Raw genomic sequence first — 20,116 nt, 5'->3', positions numbered from 1 at the left:
TTAAAAATATCTGGCTAGAAGCCTTGCTTCTCATAGGCATAAAAGATGTAGGTTAATGGAGCAGTTAAACATATTTCACATCCTGGGGCTCTAATAATACTGGGGAAAGTTAAGTATGATGGTTAAGATTGAGGAGGGAGGGAAGGAGGGAGGGAGGGAGGGAGGGAGGGAGAGAGAGAGAGAGAGAGAGAGAGAGAGAGAGAGAGAGAGAGAGAGAGAGAATTGAACACCCAGGCAAAGGCTAACAATATAGACTCTAAACAACTCAGAAGGAAATCAAGGCAGAATGGCCAGCTGCTGCCACCACATAGGATGTCAGAATTGTATTCTTATCTCCCATTGTTGAAATAGGAATCACATTTTACAAAGCCATGAAACGAAAGAAAGGTACCTAGAGAGGCAGTGTTAGCAAGTACAGGGCAGTAGTATTTGGGGCTTCGGGAAACCAGAGCCAAAAATCTGCTTAGTGAAAGCAAAAATTATCTAAGTAAAAAAATACTGATGCGATAAGATTGTAGTAAAGATAGAGGATTTTAGGGATTTTGAAGTTATTTTCTTTAATGACCTTGTTTTGGACACACACACACACAGCACCCGAGCATGATCAGATGCTCACAGAGGCCAAAAATGTATCAGACCCAAAAGACCTAAAGTTACAGGCTAGAATGGGCCAGCTATTTGATGTGGTTTCCAAAAATAAATAAATAAATAAATAAATAAATAAATAAATAAATCTCTGAAAAAGTAGAAAGCCTTCTTAACTGCTGAGCCATTTCTCCAGCCCCTAAAAATTAAATTACAATGCTGGCAATGGCATCAGGCCAGGGACACATCCTCTTTGTCACCTTTGAGTTACTACTATATTGTACAAAATGTGCCATGTGGCACCGGTGCCATAATGGTAACATACCAAGTGGTATACCAATACTTGGTATTTTAATGGTAATGAAAGTGTTGATAAGAAGATGGTTCTGTCAGGTAACTCCTGGTCAGGGCCAAGCTGAAAGATGAAGTTTAGTAAGTCACGCATCCTGTCATCAAGGTCACATAGTCACCCATGTTCTCCAGTGCCTTTCCCTCTTGTCTGTTCAGCTGATCTGAACCTTCAGTCTCCTCTTCCATCAGTTGCCCCGATTCCCCACCTGTCTTTGGCTTCTACCATCTAGAACAGAACATCTTATATCGCAATTTTCATTTCATCCTCCAACCCTGGAAACTGAGGGTAGCTTCAAATAACTGCCCCCAGATCTTATGGTGTTAAAACTTAGCTGAGGCCTCAGAACAATCTGTAAACATTTCCCTTCATTTTCTCTCAGCATCTTGTCTCCCTTACTCATTCTCCCTCAGATGTCTGTTCGTTAGGGATCCCTGTTTAGGCACTGTTAAAATCACATCCTCTACCCAATTCATGAATATCTGTCTCCTGTTTGCTAGTACTGCTTAGCCATTGTACATGTTTCCACACCATCAGACTCTCCTATACAAATTGTGTGAATGTGTGTATAACATAATGTTAGTCAAGGAGAGTTCTGCGTTTAAAAAAACAGGCTATTTTGTTCAAAAGCATTGAACAAAAATGGGAATCTATAGCAGTTCCTAATAGGAGTGTCTAGACTTTTAATATTGAGATATGATTTATTAATCTACAATGCTCACACTTAACTCAAGAACATTCATTACAGTTTCTAAAATATACTTCATAGTGTTGTAAGTAAGTTTATGATTTTGTGGTGGGCCATATGCATGGAGAGTTGCCTGTCTCTGCCTCTGTTTCTGAAGAGCTGTGTAAATATTATATCTGTTTATTGTGTGTGTTTCCATGTGCATGTAAATATGCACATTGGAATCAGGAGTAACTTGAAGAAGCTGGTTCGCTCTGACTATGCAAGTCCTGGTATCAGGCTTGGCAGCAAGTACCTTATCTGCTGAGACATCCTGCTGTCCCTTACTATTTTAGAAGATAAATGCTACAGATTAGATAAATCTAAAATTCTGATGGAATTAAAGACAATAGACCAGAAGCATACTGAAGAACATACACAGGTTAGACTTAGGCCTCCCCACTCATATGTAGCAGATATACAACTTGACCTTCTCATGGGTCCTGAACAATTGGAGCAGGGACTATTCCAAAAGCTATTGCCTGCCTGTGGAATATGTTCTACTAGCTAGGCTGCCTTGTCTGGCCTCAATGGGAGAAGAAGCCTCACAGTGACTTGAAGTATCAGGGTTGGGGGTGGGGAGGGTTACCCAGGGGGACCCCCACCCACTCAAGAAGAGAAGGGGAGAGGGAGTGGGGGATGGGTTGTGGGAGGAGGTGACTAAGAGGAGGGGCAGTGGTTGGGATATAAAATGAATAAGTAAAAACAATTTAAAAATTTTTTTACTTTGCACATAATTTTATTATTTATTAAAGACAAAAGAAAATTTATAAGCTAATGAGATTGATGTACTTGTTTATTTTTACATAAAGAATTAAATCTTGGCTGAATATTTGATAATGCAGGGTGCAGTGTCTTCTAAGCTTTGTAGGGTTGATCAATATTTTGATTTTATAATAGTTTGTGTTGAGGATGCCACTTCACATAAATGCACAGTAAAAATGGAAGAAAAGTATGTTTAGGGTCATTTTAGAAATTGTTGGAAATTCTGTCCAAATTTCAATCCAAAGTAATCAAAGTAATGATTTAAAAAAAAAAATAGAAAGAAAGAAGCTCAAGATGATAACACAAGCAGCAATCTTAAAGTCAAACACTCTCACAATGCTAGTCAAAGGTACACTGATTTGATAGATGCTAAGCATTACCATTCCTTCTAGGCTCCACCCCACAGTTACCTAGCAACAGCCAGGAATGCCTGACTCAGTATAAAAGGGGCTGCTTGCCTCCTGCTCTCTCTCTTACTCTTCTACCCTCTTACCTACCCTCTACTCTTTTACCCTCTCTGTCCCTTCTTCTTTTTTTTTCTTTTTTTTTCCATTTTTTATTAGGTATTTAGCTCATTTACATTTCCAATGCTATACCAAAAGTCCCCCATACCCACCCACCCCCACTCCCCTACCCACCCACTCCCCCTTTTTGGCCCTGGCGTTCCCCTGTACTGGGGCATATAAAGTTTGCGTGTCCAATGGGCCTCTCTTTAAATTTTTAAAAATGCGAAAAAAAATGCAAACTCATCTATAGTAATAGAAAGGAGCCCAGAAATTGTGTAGGATATCAGAGAAGGAGAAGCAAGTGGCTCCAACAGGCTGTGAGGAGTATTTGAAGATATGAGGAAGTCCATTATCTTAATGGTAGTTATGAACATTATCTTTGCATATAAATAGACATGTTGCATATATATTATATACTCGTTGAGATTTCTCAAATCGTGTAATTCAAATATGTTGAATTTATTGCATGTCAATTAAACCCTAATAAATCTATTAAATGCTTGAAAACTTGTTTTCCTGTTTAATTCTTAAACTATTACCATCTAGTTTCTAATCCTTGCCCTTCAGAGAGACAACTTCACTAAGGTCCTCATTAATAATTGAATCACCAAAGACACAAAAGCCAATGTTGTTTATTGCTTTCCTACCATATTTCTCAGTATGCCTAATGTCCTTACCAACCCTGGTCCTTCAGTATCTGTGCTTGGTGATCTCCGTGACCCTACAGCCTTCCGGTTCTCTGTGGAAACGCTCAGCTCTACTCTGAGTCTCTCTTCTTTTCTGTTTCTGACCTAGGGTATTTCCTGGGATTCCGCTGACACAATACCTCAGTGGAAAAAGACTTACCTAATATTCCATATGGCACCCATGGATTAAAAGAATATTTCAGAATGTTCTTGACTCTCCTGAGCTTGGCTATCGCATGTATATCGAGAATCCATCTGTATGACAACTACGGGACCCACTCTACATCAAGAGTTCTGCTTCCAAACACTTGGTACATTATTCCACAAACAAAAATGCTGTTCTTTAATGCTTGGTAGCAACATACTCCTGTAAACCCAGCACTTGGTTGTCACTATGTAGGTCTGCTCGCACATGGGATCCTCTGTACTCCAACTTCCATTCCCCAAGGGCTCAAAATACAGACATGTATGACCACTAGCTTTATGCATACTTTAGGCAGCCAATGCATACTTATTTGTTCATCAAAGTTCATCTTTGCTGTCTACCAGGTACTATCCCCCAGCACTGGACATTGACCATGGTGGACAGCGAACAGGGGAAAGTCAGATGAGGCAAAGCATATCCTTAGCTTAGTCGTCTATCACAAACTGCCATGACTATATCTCATCACCTTCCATAACACAAGAGTTGACTAGGTTGTAATTGGTGTCAATTCTCCATCATTGCTTGCTTTTAAGGCTAAAACAACTCCTAGCAGGCAGGCAATCCCTCTCCATCCCTACTTTATACAATGGCTGCCTATTTCACTCTTAGCCTGAAACCCTGAACTCCCTCTCTGTGATCCTCTATGAGCTACAAAAAGAGCTACAAAGCCTGCTCCTGGCAATAACAACACAGCAAGTTCAGAAGCTCGGCATTATCTACCTTGTTAACTACAATCAGTATTGACTTTCTGTTACAAGCACTCTGATCTAGAAGTAAAGAGGAGGCTTTAGCTTGCTACATGCAGCCCTTTATACTGCAATGTTCTCAAGACCACAATCCTCCCATGATCCTCTCTGCCTCTCATGGTCTTCCTTCTGTCTTCCTCAGTACCATCTTATGTCTAAAAAGATTAGAAGACAGAGTCAACATACCCTAGAAGCTCTCCTTTATGGCTAGCCACTTCAAACAGCTCCCATTATACCCGTTGGGTCCTGAAGCCATTTTTAGTATTCCTTAAACATCCCAGTTTTCTTTGACTCACTCTCCTAATAATTAATCTCTATGACAATCATTTTATTTTAACCAGAAGGATTTGTATTTCTTCTGTTCTTGGCAATCAGTGTTTCTAGAGGTTCTCCAACAATTAACATTATATCATTTCTTTTGCAAACATCCCTTTGAGTCAAGGATCTAGAAGTTACTTGAACAAGTCAACCAGTTGTGAATGGGGAAATAGGATATTTGAAATCCAGTGTGTAACTACAGACATGGCCATTCCCTACTCGCACCCCTCCCCCATTCCTCAGCAGAAGTTCTGGATTGATCTGTTCATCAGTGTGTCTAAGGATAAAGCCTGATACTGCTGACATCCACCAAATATTTATCTAGTGAGTGAATGTGTTAGGACACTTCCTCCAATTTCATTCCACTATAACATTTACAGGCCATTGAAGGAAAAATAGGGACAAAAATGTCTTTTCAGTAGGAGCAATTCTGAAAATTCATCTGGCTCCAATTTGGTCAGTTTTATACCAAGAAATTGATGAATCGAGTTAATTTTATTCTCCATTGATTCTAGTTACTCCCTATCCTAAAATGTGGGGGCAGAAATATGCCACTGTATGACATGAAGAAGAAATCCCTGGGGGAAGAAATAAGTTCTGATCACTGGAAGGAGAGTGAACCAGAAGGACTTTGGAGCACAACAGACAAGGAAAAGAAGACAGGTTCTGTCCAAAATTTTAGAATGGGTCCAGAAAATAAAGGGGTAGAGTGGGAAGGAAAGAAAGGAGGGAGGGGAGGGAGAAAGAAATGAAAAGGAAGGAGAGAGAGAGAAGGGAGAGGGAGACAGAGAGAGGGAGGAGAGAGAGAGAGAGAAATAGAGGGGGAGAGGGGAAGGGAAAAAGAGAGGGGAAGAGGGGAAGGAGGAGGAGGAGAAGAGAAATGTAGGAGGCAAGGACTCAACCTGATGTCTTTAAGGATAAGTTTCTCTTACACAAAGCTTACAGGAAGTGAAAGAGAACTCAGTCTGTGTAAGAATGGTGTGGGTGACTTTTCAGGCCAACAGTGCGTATGAATCGTGAAGCAGTGTGCCTTAACTAAGTGCAGAAAGTTCAGATAAGGAATTGATTTCGTGTGCTGTGTATTTTGCTTTATCTTCAGCTTGAAGGAAGTATAATTTTTGGCACGCATTAAAAGAAGACAAAATATATGTGGCCATCCAGGCTTACTGAAAGGACATTTGTTACAAAGCAGGCCCATTGCTTTGCAGAAAGTGCAACTATGGGGAAATCAAGCTAATATTGTTTGGAAAGGGAGGTTGCTAGTGTCACTGAAATCTCTAAGAGTATTTAAATACATATTTCCTCTTTGTATGTTGATTTTCATTCTAATTTATTCATTACAATTACTGAGGTAGGAAGAGACTGATGTTAGTGTTTGCCTCTGTTACCCCCTTACATCCTCCCCATGCACATGAGGACACACATACACACCAAGACCTGGTATGGTGACACACACCTGTAACTTTCCAGGGGCTGAAGCAAGTGGATCTCAGCTTCAACACTAGCATAGGAAACAACATAATATAGGAAAAGACTGTCTTTAAAAAATAGCCATATTAGTTGCCAAAGTAAGATAGAGGCCTAAGTGTTCCATCACAAATCCTAGGCACCTATAGTCTCCTCGGGGGCATGCTGGTCTCCTTTGCTGCTTTGACATAATTAAGTCGCAATTTCTGTCATGTGCTCCTCTTGTTCTACAGTGACTGTTAGAGTTCCTGCTATGATACCTGTGCATCCAGGAACAAAATAAACATAAAAACAAGACAACAGTAGAAAAGGAATTAGTGAGAGGAAGGTATAGGGTCTCTTCTTTACCTTGATGGTCTTCTTAGGTTATGTGAACATTAGTGGTGCTTCAGATCTCACCAACAGACCTGTTGGCAAAGAAGGGTGATTTTTTATTGTTCAGAATAGAAATGGTTCTGTATGCAATAAGTATATATATATATATATATATATATATATATGTATATATATATATATATATATATATATATATATTGAATAAAATGCCAGATCTAGAGGTAAAATGCCTACCACACAAGCATGAAGGCTGGAGCCCAATCCCCAGAACCCATACAAAAAGGCCAGTTATGGTGACAATGGTCTGTAATCCCAGTGCTGGAAAAACTGAGACAGGAGGATTACTGGGAATTCTGATAAGTCAGCCTACTGGTACACATTTTTGCAGGTGTACCTGTACATGTATGTACATACCTGAACACACACACAAATTAAACTCCTTCTACATCTTCTCCTTGTTATAGGGATTAATGGATCATGTATCTTGAAGTAATGTCTCCTTATACATAGGACAGTCTCAACCATAATAATTTTATTTATTCTTTCTGTAGTTAACTGCACATACATCCCTGCCCCGTCAGCCTATTTATAAAATAGATTAATCTGTATTCTGAGCATGACCACACCATATATAGCTATACAGTTTCACAGGATTCTGACCTAAGACTGTAGGATAAGCAGATTCCAGTAACTGTATTTTTGTCCTTGTGAAGTATGTGAGCTTTGCAAACCCCAACTAAATATTACACACATGTAAAATTCATGTATATAATATATATTATATAATTATATAATAATATCATTATATGATAATGTATCAGTAATTGTCATTATATAATAATGATAAATATTATATAATAATATATCATAATAATATATCATTACATAGTGATACAATAATATCATTCTAGAAGTACACATATAGGACTAGATAGCAAGTCAGGGTTATGGAAAAAAATCTGATTTGCATAAAACAGAAGGCAGCCATGACCACAATAACCAACAAGTATTGTCCCAGCTGTTTTCAGTCTTTCTATATAAATACAACCCTCATTTTAAACTGCTCTTGAACTTGTTGAAAATATATTTTTAAATTATAACTCTAGGGTCTAAGAGATGCATCAGATGTTCAGAACAGTGGCTGTTCTTGATTCTATTCCCAACACTCACATGGTGGTTCACAACTATCTGTAACTCTAGCTCTGTAAGATCTGCAATCTTCCTCTGGCCTCTGTAGATATCAGGCATGTACAAGGTGCACAGACATGCCTTCAGGAAAAAAAACACATAAACATAAATTAAAATTAAAAAGTAACTGTAACAATATCAGTAACTGTAATTACCTGAATCATTACCTGCTATTGACAAATAAAAACTACAGATATCTTAAAAAGTGACCCTGGGTTGGTGGCACCACATACCTGTGATATCAGCACTTGTGAGGTGGAAGCAGGATTATCAGGAGGTCACCTTTGGCTATGAAGCAAATTTGAAGCCAGGGTGAAATACAGGAAAGCCTGTCTGAGAGGGAAAAGAGGAGGGAAGGGGAAGGGAGGGGAGGAGAGGTGAAGGGAGGGGAGGAGAGGGGAAGGGAGGGGAGGGGAGGGAGGGAGGGAGGGAGAGAGAGAGAGAGAGGGAGAGAAAGAGAGAGAGAGAGGAGGGGGAGGGAGAGAGAGACCAACAAGTTAAATTAAAATAGGTATGGGCTGCCTTCAAAATGTAACCTTGATTCAGGGAGCAAACTCTGAAAGAAGAGAATCTCACACCTAGGCAATCTTGGCAGGATGAGCACCTTTCCTCTGGGGACACTTTCACTTTACAGGTGAAAATGACATTTTTACCTTGATCCACATGATGCAAAGCAGTAAGGACATTAACTGATATATTTAATAACATGTAATTAACTCTTAACGATAACCACTAGTAATTCAACAGGGAAGCAAGAGTAATATAAATGGTTATGTATAGTTGTTTAATTAATTATAGGGTATGCTAACAAGGACATACAATCTCCACCCCACCCCCCCTCTCTGTCCAGGGTATGTGTGTGCACTCTGTGTGTGCATGTGAGAGAAAGAGAGAGGGGAGGGAAGGAGAGGAAGAGAATGTATGTGCACATGAGTGCATGAGCGGGGGGTGGGGGGGTATATGTGCATGCACACATGTGGGAGTCATTCTTGACCATCATTCATCAAATGTTTTCCTTCCTCCTTATTTTCTTTAAATAAAAACTATTTTATTGTAAACTCACAAATAAAAATAGCACATGGTTAGATTAAGGCAGCAAATAAAACAAATACTGGCCCACTCCCAAACTATGCATGTGAGTGAGCTTCTTAATAGTTACAATGTCCATTCTGAAACCATGTAGCTTCACTTAGGATTTTATAATATTAGTATCAGTTTACAATTACAATGGCATGTATGCTAGAAAAACAATTAGCTTTATATTCTCCTTCAAAACTTGGGACTTTTGCCTACATTCAATCTACAGGCTAAGATCTATATTTGAGGGAGAACATACATTTTTGAATGTTTCTCACCCTCCCCTTCCTCCCTCCGTCCCTTCCTTCCTTCCTTCCTTCCTTTCTTCCTTCCTTCCTTCCTTCCAAGTTTGGTTTACCTTGCTTACAATTAGGCTTTCACAGTCTAGCCACTTTCCTGCATATTTCATAATTTCATTTCCCCATCTTGTCCTTTTAAACAAAGTCTTTCCCTGAAACTAACTTGCCAATTTGGCTAAGCTGGCTAGTCAGCGTGCCCCAGGAATTCACCTGTCTTCACTACCCTAGCCCCACCTTAGGAGATTTAAATTTTTTTAATTTATCTTCTTAATTGTTTCTTTATTCATTCATTCATTCACTCACTCACTTCACTTATTTAGTGTGTGAGAGTGTGTTGTACGCGTGCACAAACACATGTGTGTGCCACAGGGGCATGGTTGCTTGCAGAAGCCAGACAATGTCACTGGATCCCCTGGAGCTGGAATTCTATTGGTTGCTAGTCACCCAACAGGAGTGTTTGGACCTGAACTCAGGCCCTCTGGAAACATGTCAAACCCTCTTAAGAGCTGTACCAACTCTCCTGCCCCTCATTCCTCTTAAAAGGGGTTCTAAACTCAGGTTATCTTGAAAGAACATCTGGAATTCTAACAAACAAGCCATCTCCCCAGCCCCCAATTTCTACATTACTGACTTCCTACTTTGGCTATTTCTGTGTCTGTTTCATACTTGCCCCTCCCCATGTTCTAGAGCATGTACTTTCCTCTTATGGTATAGCAAGTGAGAGACTCTTGAGTTCAAATTATACCACAAACAACACAAGGTAAATGTGTTGGCACATGTGCTTTTCAAATGTTATTACAAAATTGATTTATAACAAGAATAATAAAGAGGCTTAACATTCATTTGGTGTCTTAAGAACTGCTGTCCTGTTGCTGGAATGCCTTTATTTCTAAGGAGAAAGGACCAGTGTATGATTTTTAAAATGGTGGAAAACCGAGTGTGAAACTACCTACTGCTCTCTCCTCATGTCTTCATGTCTGTCACGTTCAACAAAATGGCCATGGTTTCAGAGATCTAATTTTCTCCTTGACAAGATGAATTACTGATGTTAGAGACTAAAATTAAATTCTTCCTGTGACACATGTGCATGACAGAAGGAAGGAAGGAAGGAAGGAAAGAAGGAAGGAAGGAAGGAAGGAAGGAAGGAAGGAAGGAAAGAACCAAGCAAGCAAGGACAGAAGAAAGAATGGTAATTTTTTTCAAACTTAAATCATTCAGGACCTCTGAATCTTCTAGGGCAAGGGGGACTATTTAGAAACATCCAAGGATTACTTTAAAATTGGTGGATACAAGGACTGGGTGAGAGAGAGCTTAGCACCTAAAGTGTTTGCAAGGAGTACAGGAGGACCCGAGTTTAGATACTTAGTACCCATATAAAGCAACATTGCTGTAGCGCAAGCCCTTAATCCAGGTGATACCAGAAGATGGAGACTGATGGCAATCCCAAGGACCTGCATGACAAGCCAAGGTTATCTAATAAGCGACTTTCAGGATGAGTTAGAGACTTGCCCCCAAAAGTAAGGTAGAGGAGAACAATGACATAGGGCTCCTGACATTGTCCTCTGGCCAGACACACAAGCACACACACACACACACACACACACACACACACTATAAGTAAAATTTATAAAGGAAATAAAATAAGTGAGTAAGAAAAAGTTTGTAGAAAATAAATATATTACCATTATTCTGGTTTTTCTTGGGTTATCTCACTTAGGGAATAAAAGTGTATTCTGTTGAAGACAGATGTTTAAAGTTACCAGCTAGAGGCTAGAAGGGTGGGTCTGTGGCTAAGAGCCCTGGCTACTTTTACAGATGACTTGGGTGTGATTACCATCACCTACATGATGATCCACAGCCATCTATAACTCTAATTCAGCACAACACTGTGTGCACTTTGATAAGCACTCAGAGCAAAGTGCACTGTAGATGATCATCAACTCACTAGGCAGGACTCAATGAAAAACACATGGACTCTAGACCAGTGTGAAAACCAATGCCTTGAAATGTTCAGCATTGCATGGTAGGACTTTCACACAGCCATTTATTCATAATTCAATGTGTTTATAATGAGCCTAGACTCCACTTAAATGATAAACTGGTAAGGTGAGTAATTCTCATTCATCTCCTTCCCTCCCTCCCTCCCTCTCTCCCTCCCTCCCTCCCCACTCAGGTCTCTTGTAGTCCAGACTATCTTGATTCATAGCCAAGGATAACCTTGAATTTCTTTATCTCCTGCCTTATTTCCTAAATGTACCACCATACTCAATTTGTAGAGTACTGGGAATGGAACCCAGGACTTTGTCCACTCTAGAAAAGCTCTCTAGCAAGCAGGCTATATCCCCAGCCCATAGCATCTCCATGTGTCCTTTCAACAGTCATTTATGTTTAATGTGATTAATAATGCAGCTGGGTTTTAAGTTAATATCTAATTACTGTTTCCTGTTTGCCCCATTTAATCCTTTGGATGGGGGTTAAACTCAAGACCTCACACAAGCTAGGCAAGCTTTCTTGCCAATATCAAGACAAGGTCACACTAAGTTACCCAGCTAGGTCAAGAACTCACTCTGTAGCTCATGTTGATCTTGAATCTGTAATAATTCTACTGGGTCTTGTAGAGCAGCTGGGATTACTGACCTGTGTTCCTGGGCCTGGTCTCATTTCTTCTTTGTGTGTGCATTTCCTCATTCTTGTCTTCTTTGGATAAGCATAGTTTAAGGTTCTATCATCATTTCTCTCTTGAATTTTATTGTACCTTTTTGTATTATTTTCCCACTGGTAATGTCAACAAAAACAACAAACCACAGCTATGTTCTGCATACCTGAAAATATCTCAAATGCAAGGGACTCATATTTACTCTTTTCCACCGTGCGACCCTGTTGCTCTATATTTGATTTCATAGGCATATGAGTTCCTTGTGTGTGGAAGCCTGGGGCTCCATCTTCTCAATTATCTTCCTCTATGACTACATATTTTTTGAGATGAAGTCTTTGGTGGAACCATAAGTTTGCCTCAACTGCTGTCCGGGAAGCTCTCAAGGTCTGCTTTTCTGCCTTGTCATCCCTTTCACTGAGATTATAGCTGTAAGTCACTTTTAAACACATGCTGGGGGTTGAACTTCACACTGTGGCCACAAGCACTTTACTGACTGAGCCATTTTCTCAGCCCCAAGAAATCCCTGTCAATACTCTTATATTTAGCTCCTCTGGAACCCATGCCCATGTTTACACTTCTGTGGTTCAAACTCAATTATTCCCTATGACTTTGAGAAAAGTCCTTCACTATATTGTATTAGTAGCTGTCTGCTGACACCAAATTTTAAATTTCCTCCAATGGTTATTGGATTCTAGTTTGATAGTTTTTGTATGTCTGTTTGATTCAGGACTTAAATACACAAGTCATGTTCTGCCTGCTAGGACTTTTCTGTTGCAATCATTGTCTGTTCATGCTCTTTTAAATATGTTTCTTTTACTTCTGACTACATTAAAAATATTTCCCAACTTTGTTGTTCATCAAGTGGGTTCTCAAGGACCCAGCAGTGATTTTCTTTCATTAAGGTCCACTGAGCTTGAAATTTTTTTTGGTTGGTATCTTCCATCAGATATGCAAAGTTCCTGGCCATTACTTCATAAAATATTACATCTGGTCCTCTCAATCTGAACATTCTATGCTCTCTGGATATTGTGGGCTGAAACTTATTTGAAACTACTAGTCTTATCTGCCACTGTTCCAAAGTATTAGCTCAATAAAATTTCATCTATCCTGTTTTTATTTTTTTTCCCACCGTGGCAGAAGTACTCCCAGGATCATAAACATTCTAAGTAAGCGTTCCTCCACTGACCTATATTCCCACCCCCTCATTCTTCCATTATTATATTCTAATATATCATGGAATGTTCTCACTTTGATTTTTTTTCCACTTTCAGGACAGTTGAGGTAAATATCAATTAAATTTCTTCAAATGGATTTGTTTACTCTTTCTAGGAATGTAAATCATTCTTTTCCTTCATTTTTTACTAACTCTGTGACATGAATGATCTTTCCTGCATCTTCACATGTCTGGTAAAATTTTTTTCTAAGATTTATTTTCATTTATGTGTGTGTGTGTGTGTGTGTGTGTGTGTGTGTGTGTATACACAGGTGTGGGGGTGCCTATGAAGACCAGAAGATGGCATCAGATCCCCTGGAGGTGGGGTTAACAAGCAGTAGAGAGAGCTGAACAATGTAGGTGATGGAAACCAATGTTGGGACCTCTGAAAGAGAAGAAAGTGGTCCTAACCATTGAGCCATCTCTCCAGCCCTAAGTCGAGTGCTGCAGGGTGCAGTTGTAGAGAGTCTAGCTTATAGTTTCTTTTTCTAATGAACTTCCAGAGCTGTGTTCTAGCCAGTGGCATTATTGTTGACCACAGTAACCTTTCAAAGAACCCCCCCCCCAGTCCAAAGTCTTTATACATATCTATCTCACATGTGTTCTTTATAGCCAGCAACCACACATCTAAGAAGTTGCTTTTACCTAGGAATTTTTAAGATTTCTAAGGTGTTCACCAAAGTCTTTCCATTCTGGAAGGACCCAGATTCAAATATTTCCTTGAAAGGCATGTTCTAAAGAAACTCCACATAGATCTCAGCCTCTCTGCCCCACACTCCATCTACCCTCCAGAAACATAGGCCTTGCTGCATGTGAAGATCTCAGCCTCCTTGCCAACCACCAGCTCTCTTGTCACGTGTTTTCACCCAGAAAACTGGCCTGACCCTGCTGAGCTTTCACCTCTCTGTATTTTTTTTCTATTTAAGGAAAATATGTTTCATAAAGAAAAAAATAGGAATATGCTCATTCAATGTAACCTCAATACCCTAAATTCCAATCTTCCATTGGCCATGCTTTATACCTACATGTATTATTTTATATTGTCTTCACAGAGCTTTGTAGCTATCTTACAGCAGAAAGAGAAGTATTTGATTAGCTACTTTTATTATTTATAACCAGAGGGTTCCCCTTAGTAACTGAATCTTATAATTTTACTGTATGGGTTTATTTTTTCTTTTTTAGACAGTAAATATCTAGGATGTGTTTAATGTATACAGAATATCAACATATATTTCATCCTCATTTGATCTGCCTTCTTTCAGATCAGTATCTAAGAGTAGATATTCATGGGTGTCTTGCTTTTGACCTGTTACAAACTAGCATTGATCTTAGTCCAGCTCATGTTCAAATCTAGCAAATACACGTTACACTTTCCGCTGAAGTGCCATTGAGCAGTAGGTCTTCTGAACAAAAAGTCAGCAAACTCAGAAACAAATTTCTTATTTGAATCAAATATAATCTACTTAACAAGAAACTCAGGGCAATTCTATCCGAACTGTTAGTCTGTAGTTTATTCAACACAAACATTAAATTTTCATTTATCATGTTCATAGAGACAACAGGAAGAATGCTTAGGATAACACACACATGTCACTTATGCATGTATCTGAGCAGAGATGATTGTTTTGCACACACACACTCACACACACACACACACACAGAGAGAGAGAGAGAGACAGACAGACAGACAGACAGACATATATTCCTAAGGTGTAAATATTTCCTTTCCTCTCCTGACTATTCACAATTGATTTATTTCATGGCTTCTTTAGAGAACTACTACTGAAGCTTATCCTCAAACAAAAATGTAAATGAGGAAAATACCTAATAAAAATATTTTTAAAAAGAAGAAGAAGAAGAAGAAGAAGAAGAAGAAGAAGAAGAAGAAGAAGAGGAGGAGGAGGAGGAGGAGGAGGAGGAGGAGGAGGAGGAGGAGGAGGAGGAGGAGGAGGAGGAGGAGGACTTGACGACGACGACGACACTTGGATGTTTCTGAAAAGCATGATCCACAGAGCCTGGTCTATGGATTCACCAAATACTATTGAAGGCACCTGTATTCATACCAGTGAGAGTGCAATATAACTTAAATCCACTTTCCTATCAAATGAACACTTACTTTCCTTACCCTTTTACCTTTGTCTTGCTTTTCACTATGGGATTTAAGGGCCCTAAAATGGAATACATACCTCACACTAGATATAGTATATGTTTCATGCATGTTATCATTCATTCTTATAATCCACCAATTAATATGCCTTTTATCAATATATTTGGCATAGTGGTTGTGAGACCCTTGCAGACACTTAAACCCAAAGGTGTTCAAGACCCCTATATAAATGTACCATTCATATATGGCATATGTTCTTCCATTCTTAAATCCTCTCCAGATTACTTACAATACTAATCACAGTGCAAATGCTATATAAGTAGTTATTATACTTTATTGTGCAAGGAATAATAATAAGACAAAACCAAGTACATGATCAGAATAATAAAACTGTTTTTTCCTTGGAGTCTCGTGTATCCTAGGCTGGCCTCCTCCTCCCTGTGTAGACAAGGATGACCCTGGACAGCTGATCCTCCCAGATCCATCTTCCCAATGTGGTTATGGATATGAGCCACCATGGTTTCTGTGGTACTTGGAATCAAACTTAGGACTTCATGCATGTTTAGCAGGTACTCTGCCAACTAGAGCTGCATCTCCAGCCCCAGATGAACTTAAAACAAATGCTTTCAATGTGTGGTTTGAATATTTGTTTTGAAACGTGGAAGAACATGTGAAGACAATAATCATCTTACCAACTGAAAGGGACGGAAACAAGAGTCTGCTATAGGATTACTGCTTCCCACCTCAGCACCCAGCATGCAACTCACCTGAGAGCAGCCACAGGCCTCCTCATTAGAAATTTTCTTTTGACTTGAATTCCCTCTAAGAGCAATTTAGTTGTGTTTCCCTTAAGGACTGTTCTACCCAGGAAAGACAGTCATGAAAGGAAGTGCCGTACTAACTATTCTATATTCCTTGACAAAATTTCCATATCACATCTCTCTCTTCTGTTTTCCTTCTTGCTCTAAATAGAACCAAAAATAATGTTGCTTCTTTTTAAACTGTGAAGTTTTGTTTCCTGTTGTGCACACCTGTACTCCTTCTCTCTTATTCCTCTGACCTCCTGCTTCAGCCTTACCTCTCTCTCTCCTTTCTTCCTTCTTTGCAGTCCCCCTTGTCTCTTCTTCCCAAAGACACTGTTGCATTGGTCCACTCTTATTTATTTATTTAGAGATAGGCTGTCTGTATGGCCCAAGCTAAACTTGAACTCATGGGCCATCCTGTCGCAGACTGCCAAATCCTAGGGTTACAGGCGTGTGCTTTTATAAGAATGTTATATCATCATTTTTATCTGTGTTTAGGAAAAGCCACATACTGCTGCAGCAGCAGCCTCCTTAGTATCTAGTACTTTGTTAGAGCTCGCTACTCTGTCCTTATTTAGTTACTTGACATTAGTCTATAGTAAGTAATCCCCCTTTCTCCCAGCTTCACATTCCTCTGGAGTTGTATATGAATTTAAAAGCCTGGCTAGGTTTGCCAGAAATCCCACCACATGGGAAGAGGGGGGAAGAAAGATCAAGATGGGAGTTCAAAGCAGACCCCAGGGAAGAGGAGGGCTAGAGAAGCAAGAAACAAGGAAAGAAGGAAAGAGGGAGGGAGAGAGAGAGGAAGAGCAGGAAGGGTCAGGGATAAAGAAAAAGAAACAAAGAGAGGAAGGAAGGAAGAAGGGAGAGGAAGGTAGAGAGAGAGAGAGAGGGAGGGAGGGAGAGAGAGAGAGAGAGAGAGAGAGAGAGAGAGAGAGAGAGAGAGAGAGAGAGAGAGAGAGACTAGTGAGACTGTGGTTTAATTTTCCTGGCTGAAAAAAAAAAGTGTGCACACATGTGCATATGCACGCAGACGCGTTCTTTTCAGCAGTGCTTCTCTAATTTCTCCTAAAGTGTAAACTTCTGGGGAGCAAAGCTGCCCTGTCCTCTGCTACTTCGCTCTGCATAAACAAACGCTCTTTAAATCTCAAATCGTACACGCACCATACTGTCCCCTTGAGAAAGGTTGCCAGCCGGCTCCTTTATTTTCTGGAGCTGAGGTTCACTTGTCCATAAGTTCAGTCCAAGAAATCGCATTCTTCATACCCTTCTAAGCAATTGAAGGAAACCCACTTCAGACTTCAAATGGAACACGGAAACATCTGATCAACATCAACCCTTGAAACACTGAGCGCAAATAGGGAGCACGTGAGGCCACGCTGGGTGGGTGGAAACTCCTCGCCCAGGTTCTGTGCCCGGCCTCTAGCGATCCTATCCGAAAAGTACCCAGGATCTCCCTGGGCTGGTTTCCCTCGCCCCTGCCAGGCGGAGAATACAGCCAAGCCAGCACGCGGGGAGAAGCGAGGAGCCCGCGGTGCCACTGGGCATGCTCAGAAACAGAGCAGGTTTAGGGCTCCAGCAGGCAGCTAGTGAGTTACACTGAAAGAAGAAGGACTAGGAGGAGGAGGAAGGGGAGGAGGACGAGGGCAGCAGTAGCCACGATCGCCACCACCAGGCAGAGGAAGAGTTCATGAGGAGGGACAGATCTCCTCCCACTTGGAGCGCCTTCTGTCTGCTTTTGGAGAAAAGAATAAAACATATACAAAGAGGCAGAGAAAAGGAATGAGAAGTGAGAGAGCAGGAGGGTAAAAAAAAAAAAAATTAAGGCGAGATCAGAGAGGGCTGGGGTGGGCAGGGGCGCGCAGGACGCGGGGGCGGACTAACCGAGCCCCAGTGCGGTCGCCCGGGCAGGTGCCACGGCTGCTGCCGAGAGGCGGCATGTGACGCGCGGCCGCAGCTGCCCGCGGGCGGAGCGCGCTCGGACCCGGGAGCGCAACCGCGGGCCAAGTCGGCTGCAGCCGGGAGCCCCGCACTCGCGACCGGCCGGGAGGAGCCCGCAGCTGCGCTTGCACCCAGAAGCCGGGCGATGCAGACAAGGGCGGCTCCGAGGCACGAGCGAACCTGAGGACAGTCGCTGTCTCCGAACTCCCTGCTGCGAGAGACCGAGGTTCGGTAGAGCGGACTGGACAGTCCGGGAGATTCGGGGAGGCGCGGAGGACTGGAGTGGGACAGCCACCTGGAGCACGGCTGCCAGGTAAGGACGTGCGCTGCTCGCTACCGCGCAGTGCAGAGAGGCTAGCAGCGAACCTGACCCGGTTTCTTGCCTTATCTGGTGGTGAAATAAGGGGAAAAGTTTTCTGCCTCCGTAGGAAATTTGTTTGCTGGTGGAGTTTAAAGGAAGGACTGAGGAGGGACGAAGAGAGGTGGTTTTGTCAATCTAGGGGAACAGGAACTGGATATCTGTCTGGTGAGGAGTTGGAGCGCAGGGACGAAGGGTGGAGAATGCGGAGGTGGCACCCGAGCGCCTGGGAAAGACAGGGGCAGGCGGTCAGTGGCCAAGAGAGCACCCCTGTCAGCTCACCCGGATCCCTTGGGCTTCTTTTTTCTCTCTCATAGGCAGGATCCAAAAGCGAAGAAGGGAGCGCCAGAGCTGTTTGTCTGGGCTCCTGTGTGCTGGGTCCTCTGTGGGCCTTTCAATACCGTTTTAATTTTTTTTTAGGAAAGCTAAGTCAGATCCCTGCCAACCTTGCAGCGAGGGACGACTCTTGGGGTCACTTTTCTGGAGCGAAAAGGCGGTTTTCATTCCACGCCTGGTGACCTGGGAGAGGGTACTGCGCCAGGGCGCGAGTCTACTCTGGCTCAGCCAGAGCTGCTAAACTATACCGGATCTCTTCTCCGGAGTCTTCCCGCTCCTTTCTGGCACAACCTCGTTTCTGTGCGCAGCTTGTTTCTATGTGGTGGTTTTTAAACCGCTGAGGTCAGGGAGATGGTTGACCCAAAGGGGTAGAATTCACTTGTCCACTCCACGCTTTGAGTATTGGAATTGTGACGCTGCCTTGTCTGCCGGTGTGTGAGACTCTCCTTGCACGCAAGGGTTGGAAGTAAGAGAGGAAAGGAGCATTGGGGACTCGCATCCATATGGATGCATTTTTCAAAACCGCAGACCTTGTTTTGTGGATAAGTGTTTTGAACCTGTCTGAAGTCTGTAAGCATATATGCCACCATCCACCCACCCGACTCCACTGATATTCTTGACAGGGTTTTGAAAGGGTGGCAGACTCTGCTGTTAGGGAAACTGACCACTTCATTGTGAGCTTTCAACAGATCTTTCCTTTCCCTCTTTGCCTCTGAGGTTCAACAAGATAGGAAATGTACCATTCCTGGACACACACACACACACACACACACACACACAGCACTTTGCCCCCGCCCCCACCCCTTTTTGGGTTACTATTTGAAAACAGAACATATTCTTAAAAGCCTGCTTAATAATTATGGAGTCCAGAGCGTTTCATATTGGGAAAGCACTTATTCTGCAGGAACGGTTCAACACGGTTTCCTGTGTTTAAAACAGTGCTAGTGGATTTGCTGGAGAGATCTTACAGGAAGATATACCTTTCAAAAAGGAGAAAGGGGAGCCTGGAAAAATGCACACATGGATGCGGTGGATGAATATTAAACAGGAATGAGGTCTTTCCATTGCTGTGCCACTCGCTGGTGGCTCCCTGCTGTGGCAGGAGCTGGTGTTGGGACGTATACATGTGCAGGGGTCATGCTTACCTCTTCCATGTGTGATCTCATAGGCCACAGAAGTGGAGTGTGAACCCCACATCTACCACTTGATAACTCTGTCTTTAGACGATGTTTGTGTGGCTTGCCTCCGTTAGCTTAACACGCAGTTACCTACTGTTAAGCCAGAAGGCATGTCATTTCCGAAGTTCTGTAAGACAACACAACTTTAGCAATGGATTACTCTATTAAAAATAATGGCTGCAGATCCGATATAGACTGTACCTTAGGCTTGGGGAGGGTGATTTGAGGTGGAATTAAACAGGAAAACAAGAGTGATGTAAGACTTTAAAA

The 20,116-nt window shown here is 41.7% G+C and overlaps 1 protein-coding gene and 1 long non-coding RNA gene across 4 annotated transcripts in view; one reads left to right on the top strand and one right to left on the bottom strand.

The window, feature by feature from the left end:
• Positions 1-19,072, bottom strand: part of Gm26861 — a 314,369-nt gene extending 295,297 nt beyond the window's left edge. Inside the window, exons 1-4 of one of the 2 annotated variants that reach the window (XR_001780861.2) lie at positions 17,198-17,592; positions 8,112-8,211; positions 7,861-7,959; positions 5,728-6,761 (exon numbers count right to left, since the gene is read on the bottom strand). This is a non-coding gene — a long non-coding RNA (predicted gene, 26861). Of the gene's footprint in view, positions 1-5,727; positions 6,762-7,860; positions 7,960-8,111; positions 8,212-17,197; positions 17,593-18,614 lie in introns of those variants that run through there. The other variant, XR_001780860.2, reaches the window with a different exon arrangement.
• The window catches only part of Chrm3 (cholinergic receptor, muscarinic 3, cardiac), a 485,577-nt gene continuing 482,949 nt past the window's right edge, over positions 17,489-20,116 (top strand). The window contains exon 1 of one of the 2 annotated variants that reach the window (XM_006516468.4): positions 17,489-18,287. The gene's annotated coding sequence lies outside the window, so the exon portion shown is untranslated. The remainder of the gene's footprint in view (positions 18,288-20,116) is intronic. The other variant, NM_033269.4, reaches the window with a different exon arrangement.

Source organism: Mus musculus, chromosome 13 (genome assembly GCF_000001635.26).
Source record: "Mus musculus strain C57BL/6J chromosome 13, GRCm38.p6 C57BL/6J".
Classification (NCBI taxonomy): domain Eukaryota; kingdom Metazoa; phylum Chordata; class Mammalia; order Rodentia; family Muridae; genus Mus; species Mus musculus.
The sequence above is the reverse complement of the archived record's forward strand: the minus strand, read 5'-3'. Positions and strand labels throughout refer to the sequence as shown.